The following is an 8593-nucleotide window of genomic DNA, read 5'->3' as shown; positions in this document are numbered from 1 at the left end:
CCCTTTTATTTATTTGTTTTCTATTTCTTTTGTAAACCCGAAACTGAAATGAAAAGAAAGTTAAAAAAAAGAACAATACAGATGGATGTGGATTTGATTACATTTCCCAACCCTGTCCCTGTTGGCCATTAATGAACATGTGGCACTGACTTCCTGGTTTCTGGTCAGCCTAAGCCTGATTGGCTACAGGAATACACCACAAATGGACACACGAAAGACAGTGGCGACACCTGCTGGCGTGGCAGCCCAATAAGAAGAAGAAAGAGAAGAAGAAAAAACGTACTTTATTAAGGTCTGGAATTCAATTTTTTCCACTTATATTTTTTGGTCATGCTCCACGCACAGTTTGGTGTATATGAGTGAGGATGCTGCCATCAACCAGCGGGCTTGGTGCCTTGCTCAAGCACCTCAACAGTGCCCAGGCAAGTGAACCAGCACCTCTCCAGCCACCAGTCCACTTGCCAAGCTTCGTCCATGCTGGGACTCGAACCGGCGACCCTCCGGTTGCCAAGCCAAGCCCCTATGGAGTGAGCTGCTGCCGTGCCCATAGGGGGCAATAGGTCTTCAAGCACGCCTCCTCCGTTATAGCAGATGGAACATGGGTCAATACTAAAGAATTAGAATACACGTCAGATGAATTTCATTCTGAAACTGTTAGTTCTTATGTTGTTTTAAAGGTGACATATCACGCTTTTTTTCATCAACATATATTGGTCTAAGAGGTCCCCAAAACATGTCTTTAAAGTTTATGCTCAAAAAAACACTTTGAAATCAGATTTTGGTCTGCCTGAAAAGCCCTCTTCTTCAGTCCTCCTCAGAACACTCTGTTTTCTCTCTGACCACGCCCCCTCTGGAAGTGGATGTGCCTCGGCTCTCCAGCACGTTGATCTAATGTTTACATGTTGGCTGAATATACACGGCTGCTCAGAGATCACGTTACTTCAACCCTCTGAATCTGATCCAGAATCTGATCCTGACGGAGAGGCGCCTGTAGCAGGACCTTTCTGAAGGATTGGTCACAGATTTAGTGTTTCTTGTCTTGGTACACAGCTACGAACATGTAGCTATGCTAACTAGCGCTAACACTTTTCCATGAAAACTAAAAATCATCCACTAGATCTTCAAATCTGCAGGCCTGGGGAGTAAAACTGACCTCTACCAGAAAGGCAGCAGGACCTTTCTGAAGGATTGGTCACAGATTTAGTGTTTCTTGTTGTTTTATTCATCAGTATGTCGACGTGTGTCTTTGCACACAGCTAGAGCTACAGCTATGAATATGTGGCTATGCTAATTAGCGCTAGCACTTATCCATGATAAATAAAAATCATCCACTAGATCTTCAAATCTGCAGACGTGGGGAGTAAAACCGACCTCTGCCAGAAAGGCAGCAGGACCTTTCTGAAGGATTGGTCACAGATTTTGTGTTACTTGTTGTTTTATTTGTCAGTATGTAGACGTGTGTCTTTGTACACAGCTACAGCTACAGCTACAGCTACAGGTACGACATGTAGCTATGCTAACTAGCGCTAGCACTTATCCATGATAAATAAAAATCATCCACTAGATCTTCAAATCTGCAGACGTGGGGAGTAAAACCGACCTTTGTGTTTATTAAGACAGCCTACAACTAGCATGCCTCCCTCCTAAGCTCCTTGTTAGCACACATGTGTGCAGGGAATGAAAAACGGAGGAGGGGTTGAGTTGTATTTTATACAGTCTATGGGCTGAACAAGCTCCGAGCTCTGACTCTGTGACAGACCGGATATTGTTGTTACGTAACAAAAACACAGAAGTCTGAAACGGCTGGTTTCAGCACACATTTACAGAAAGGTGGAGAAATCAGAACAGGGGCAGAACGGATTCTTTTCATTCTCTGGGGGTTTGTTGACAGGGACACATATTTCAGGTAGAGAACCATTAAAAAGTCAATTTTGCATTATATGTCACCTTTAATTACAGTGTTCATTCTTCAGAGGAATTCACTTTTAATTGGTTGTTTAATGTTAAAAAGTGGGAAGTGGCAATTTTTTGCAGTGTGGATTTTCAGAGTAGAGGAGGAACAGTGAGAGAGAAAATAACACTGCTTCAAATCAACACAAGCATCTGTTCTGCTGAGGACTGTGCTGACCTGAGTGACCTCTGATATTTCACAGGTAAGTTAAATGTGTGTTAGGTAGTGGAAAGGGCAGGATGTCATTCCTGTGGCTGTCCCTATATATTAATAAATCAGTACTTATTGCAGTGATATTTTGGCATCACTTTGTTTTTACAACAGAAGGAGATGGATGCATGTCATCTGTCTTTAAATGCAGTCAATGCTCCAAACAAACAAGGTGATGGCTACCAGGAAGCCAAACTAAAATCTGATGGTTGACGTCATTCTGGCTACATCCACTCATCTCATCCTCATATGAATCTGCTCAATTCAATTTCCATCAGAAATCACACTTTGCCTCTTTGTCAGTGAAATATATTGACAAACTTATCCACAATGGCTCACAATCACTTCTATCTTCCATCAGATGTGATCATTTTTAGTTTTTATTCTTCAGTACTGTCACTCTTTGTCTGAGTAAACTGTTCTCTCTCTCTTGTTTTCCTGGATGACAACAACAGGCTTTAACTCTCAGTGGTTTCCCCTCTGAAAAGCTCTGCCAGGAATGAGCTGAAAATGAAATGAAAACACGAGAACGTTTGATGACTTGGACTGCGTTGCAGGAGGTTGGCTTGAAGTCTCTGTAGTACAGTTACAAAAAAACCCAAAACAGCAGCACCTTTGATAGTGAAGTCCCTGGAAATGGGATCCAGGTCTTGCCAGCTCTGATCTCCCTGGTACAAACACAATCTCCAACCTGAAGCCAGAGGGCTGTTACAAGAAAGGGAGTGTGGCGACTCCTTCAACTTTTTAGGGAGGGATCAAAACGGCTACCCTACAGTCAAAATGCTGCTTTCTGAGTCCTTAGGCCATCGGCACCTGTTCTGACCTCAACGCTTGGGCAGCTTGTGTTGGTGTGGGGAACTTCAGCATTTGTGTGCTTCAAATTCAACCTCAGGTATGCTTTTTGTTGTATCCACAGGTTTTGTTCCTCACATCAGTGCTTAACACACATCAGGGTCCTGGGAGCCAAAAGCAAAATCATGTATTAATGTATTTTTAAAGGCACTATGAGGAGTTTTTAACTGGCTGAAACTGATACTGATGCCTCTTTATGACCCTCAAAAGCAAACAAGACCATCTACAACAACACTGGTACCTTCTCTGTTGTCATTTTAATGTCTAAAACTGCTCTGAGGGGGTAGGTGTCAGAACAGATGATTGACATCTCGCTTTAGAAACGCCCTTTTTTGGCTGTTTTCATTGCAAATAATCACATTGTAAGATAAGTCTAAATTTTAAAAGACAACAGGATGAGGTTATTGTCTGAAGACAATTATTTTGCATGTACAGGACAAGAGATAAGAGGTATCACTTTGTCCACAAGGGGGCGCCAGAATCGATACAAGCTAAAAGTTCCTCACAGCAGCTTTAAATGATAGAAATATGAAATTCAACCTCATTTTTTTATGTATACAGTGAGAGGAAAGGGTAAGATTTGAGGCAGACAGACTTGAATGCAGCAGAAATTATGCAGAGTTTTGGAGATTCAAAAACGTCCCACTCAGAGTTCAGACAATCCAAACTATCACTGGATGAGAGTCGAGGTCAAACTATCTCATGCCTGTGCAGCGTCCCAACTTGACAGGATTGACGATCTTCCCAAAGACGACTGGACTTCACTAAAATAGCACAAGTTTTCTTTTTTTCCTCCTTTTATTGAGTTTCCTTTTTCATTTCAGTTTGCTTAGCAACTTCCTGTTAGCTGTTAGACAAGGCAAGGCAAGCTTAAGTAAAGTAAAGTGCAATTCAAAGTGCTTTACAGAGTTACACAGAAAAAAACAAAACTGTAACAATCAAGTAAAACACAGAAAACACTTCAAATATTTTATAAGCATTTAAATGTCATCATCTCATTCAGTTCAGATGATGTTCGTTTTGTGTGGCCAGTTCTATTTATATTTTATTATATATGTACCTCACCGCTCTGAAGTCTGTATAACTTGCAGACTTACTGTCCCACCGGACACAGAGTCACAACTGATCTTATCTTAACCAAAATTAACCCTTTAATTATCAATTCATCTGAGAAATTCTTCCCAAGGATTAAGACTCACACATTGAGACTTTTCTGTGTCAAGTCGCAGCCCAACGCTGGCTCAGACCTCTAGACCAGTTGGTCTCAAAGTGGGGTCCTGGGTTAGGGTTATGATTAGGGTTAGGGTTAGGGTTAGGATTAGGGTTAGGGTTATGATTAGGGTTAGGGTTAGGGTTAGGATTAGGGTTAGGGTTAGGGTTAGGGTTATGATTAGGGTTAGGGTTAGGGTTAGGATTAGGCATGGGCGTCGCCACAATATAATTAGGGGGGGTCACGTCCCCCTCACCTTAAAAAAAAAGTTGTTTGGACCCCCCCACATTTGCCATCAAAAGTATTAGTGCATGACCGATCTACTTCAGCGTTCTTTCCCTTGCTTCACAATCAAATCCGTTCCATTTTTTCATTAGGGAGAATACCCATATCAATAGAAATCCACTCCGCGATTTCCTGGTTTCCTACACAGAGTCACTTCACAATCAAATCCGTTCCACTTTATCAGTAGGGGGGGATACCTATATCAATAGATATCCACTCCGCGTTTTCCTGGTTTCCTACACACAGCCGCACGCAACTACAAATGTCATAATGTCCGGCTTTTACTGAAGTTTTGTTTGACTGAGCTACAGACGGGAGATGGACATAAGGCGTTTTTTTTTCGAAGAAAAGGAAAGTAAGTTAGAGTTGCCCAAGTTTTCCCTTCAGTGATCAATGATCAAACAGATAAGTCACGTTCTTCCATGGCCAAACACAGCCAGCATTTCTGATAAGAGTGTTAGCAGGCTACCACCCCGAGGCTGCAGGCTAGCTCGTCGGTCTCATCAGGCACCTTGCGCGGGAGCAGTGTTGCAGCAACTTTGTCACTATATTTAGCGAGTATTCAGACTCCTCTAGCGACTCTATTTTTAAAAAGCGACTGTCGACTAATCTAGAGAATTTTTCTGGTGTTATTGGAGACTATAGGAGACTCTAATGTGAAAGCACGTATTGTTATGCTCCTCTCAGTGAGCAGCGGGTGCTGCCGTGAGCCCCTCCTCCCTGTCTCAAAGCACTCACAGGCAGCCCAGTCTTCATGCAGCAGTGCCTCTCAGCTGCAGTCCGAGCAGGAGATGTTCAAGCCTTCACGACATCCAGACTGCATGTTAACCGCTCTGTAAAGGCGCTGTAACAGTTTTTCTATTGTCTCTTTTTGGTTCATTAGAACAAAAAAAAAAAGAAAAACATATTAAACTTATTAATTATTAATGTTAACGTCTCTGTGATTTGTTGTAGGCTCTTAAATGGACCATAAGCTTCAAAACTAAACCAAAGTTAAGAAAACTAAACTTATAAAAAATATAATTAAAAAAAACAAAAAAAAATTTAATTTGAGGTAGCTGCCAGAGTATCTCTCCTCAGTCATTTTTGCCGGTCCTAGGCCCAGATAAAGGATGAAGGTTGGAATTGTGACGTTATAAAAACAAGAAATCGACAGAAGGAAGTTCATTTTTAGTTCTAAACATATTTAGAGTCTTTTTCACTCACTTTTTTTCTCTGTTGTGACCTTATTCCTCTCTCTGACAGCGTCCATTAAAAAAAGACTGACAATTTCTGAACTATCAAACTGCTCAGTCATGTCTTAGGGAGGTGGCCCATTGCTAATGTATCTTACATAATTATTAGGCTGCTATACTACCTGTGTATTTGATATGCTGATAACAGGACTTAGCTACATCACAGAAATCTTCATATTAACAATCTACATTAAGCTTATTTCAATTATCAATATGAAAGAATGCTCAATGCATCTCCATGTCTCCTGATAGGTGGTTGAGATTGAGAGTGAGTCAGAGGCAAGGGCACTATGCAGGGGCAGTGGAGACAGCTCTGTTGCTGAGGTGAGTGCTGAAAGGTGTCAGGTAGTTAAGGAAAATGTCACATGACTTATTGGGAAGTTTAGTATTTTCAAAATCTTCTAAATCCCAGTGCATCAGTATATGTATAACAACTATTAAAAAGGCATAATCTAGCACACCTTAAGTTTACTGTGAAATTATGAAAATTAATAATGAAATGGAATGAATAGCCAATTTCATTCTTATTGTCATTTCTAGGAACAACAGTCATTAGATAGGGAAGAGGGAGAGGGAAATATTGAGAGCAAGAGAGAGAGAACGGCCCATTCTGATGGAGATGCAAGAGAGAGGGATGCTGAGAGAGACGAGGGTGAGAGGAGACAGTCTGAGAGAGACGAGGGTGAGAGGAGCTGGACTGAGAGAGACGAGGGGGAGAGGAGCTGGACTGAGAGAGACGAGGGTGTGAGGAGCTGGACTGAGAGAGACGAGAGTGTGAGGAGCTGGACTGAGAGAGACGAGGGTGAGAGGAGCTGGACTGAGAGAGACGAGGGTGAGAGGAGCTGGACTGAGAGAGACGAGGGTGAGAGGAGCTGGACTGAGAGAGACGAGGGTGTGAGGAGCTGGACTGAGAGAGACGAGAGTGTGAGGAGCTGGACTGAGAGAGACGAGGGTGAGAGGAGCTGGACTGAGAGAGACGAGGGTGAGAGGAGCTGGACTGAGAGAGACGAGGGTGAGAGGAGCTGGACTGAGAGAGACGAGGGTGAGAGGAGCTGGACTGAGAGAGACGAGGGTGAGAGGGGACAGTCTGAGAGAGATGAGGGTGAGAGGAGCTGGACTGAGAGAGACGAGGGTGAGAGGAGCCAGTCTGAGAGAGACAGGGGTGAGAGGAGCTGGACTGAGAGAGGCGAGGGTGAGAGGAGCCAGTCTGAGAGAGACAGGGGTGAGAGGAGCTGGACTGAGAGAGACGAGGGTGAGAGGAGCCAGTCTGAGAGAGACAGGGGTGAGAGGAGCTGGACTGAGAGAGACGAGGGTGAGAGGAGACAGTCTGAGAGAGACAAGGGTGAGAGGAGCTGGACTGAGAGAGACAAGGGTGAGAGGATGTTGTGCTGTGTTCTTTGACCAAATAAATCTGCACAACAACTGTCTATGAGGCACACTATCTTTTCATCGCTTTTACCACAACGCTTCCTGTATTGCTCCCTTTTTTTTCAACTTCCAATCCTCATCTTTAGCTCTAATTAAATAGAGAATAAAGTGCCCAAAAAGTAGTCAGTGTCACTCCTCTGTGTATCACACCAGAACATAATAGTAGTCATTAATTGCAGACCATGCTGGCTCCAAGGAAACACAATGAAAGAGGTAGATAATTTTCAATCTAAAAACATGATAAAATGCACCAGAATGCAGGAAATTGCATCTACTTCTTTCAAAATTGTCTGTGGTCGGACCCCCAGACCCCCCGCAAAAATATGTCCCCCCCACATTCCAAATGCTGCTGACGCCCCTGGGATTAGGGTTAGGGTTAGGGTTATGATTAGGGTTAGGGTTAGGATTAGGGTTAGGGTTAGGATTAGGGTTAGGGTTAGGGTTAGGATTAGGGTTAGGGTTAGGATTAGGGTTAGGATTAGGGTTAGGGTTATGATTAGGGTTAGGATTAGGGTTAGGGTTAGGGTTAGGGTTAGGATTAGGGTTAGGGTTAGGGTTAGGGTTATGATTAGGGTTAGGGTTAGGGTTAGGATTAGGGTTAGGGTTAGGATTAGGGTTAGGGTTAGGGTTATGATTAGGGTTAGGGTTAGGATTAGGGTTAGGGTTAGGGTTAGGGTTAGGGTAAGGGTTAGGATTAGGGTTAGGGTAAGGGTTAGGATTAGGGTTAGGATTAGGGTTAGGGTTAGGGTTAGGGTAAGGGTTAGGATTAGGGTTAGGGTTAGGGTTAGGATTAGGGTTAGGGTTATGGTTAGGATTAGGGTTAGGGTTAGGATTAGGGTTAGGGTTAGGATTAGAGTTAGGGTTAGGGTTATGATTAGGGTTAGGGTTAGGATTAGGGTTAGGGTTAGGATTAGGGTTAGGGTTAGGATTAGAGTTAGGGTTAGGGTTATGATTAGGGTTAGGATTAGGATTAGGGTTAGGGTTAGGGTTAGGATTAGGGTTAGGGTTAGGGTTATGATTAGGGTTAGGGTTAGGATTAGGGTTAGGGTTAGGATTAGGGTTAGGGTTAGGATTAGGGTTAGGATTAGGGTTAGGGTTATGATTAGGGTTAGGATTAGGGTTAGGGTTAGGGTTAGGATTAGGGTTAGGGTTAGGATTAGGGTTAGGGTTAGGGTTAGGATTAGGGTTAGGGTTAGGATTAGGGTTAGGGTTAGGGTTATGATTATGATTAGGGTTAGGGTTAGGATTAGGGTTAGGGTTAGGGTTAGGATTAGGATTAGGGTTAGGGTGAGGATTAGGGTTAGGGTTAGGGTTAGGGTTAGGGTTAGGATTAGGGTTAGGGTTAGGGTTAGGATGAGGGTTAGGTTTAGGATTAGGGTTAGGGTTAGGGTTAGGGTTAGGATTAGGGTTAGGGTTAGGGTT

At 43.2% G+C, this 8593-nt stretch overlaps 1 long non-coding RNA gene across 1 annotated transcript; it reads left to right on the top strand.

Moving 5' to 3' along the window:
- The first annotated feature begins 4443 nt into the window (after positions 1–4443).
- On the top strand, positions 4444–6400 carry LOC117816357. Its single transcript, XR_004631938.1, has 3 exons — positions 4444–4863; positions 5996–6067; positions 6284–6400. It is a non-coding gene; the product is annotated as an uncharacterized LOC117816357 (long non-coding RNA).
- The last annotated feature ends 2193 nt before the right edge of the window (positions 6401–8593 follow it).

Source organism: Notolabrus celidotus, chromosome 7 (assembly GCF_009762535.1).
Source record: "Notolabrus celidotus isolate fNotCel1 chromosome 7, fNotCel1.pri, whole genome shotgun sequence".
NCBI lineage: Eukaryota > Metazoa > Chordata > Actinopteri > Labriformes > Labridae > Notolabrus > Notolabrus celidotus.
Note: the sequence above shows the minus strand (reverse complement) of the source record. Positions and strands in the feature narration are given on the sequence as shown.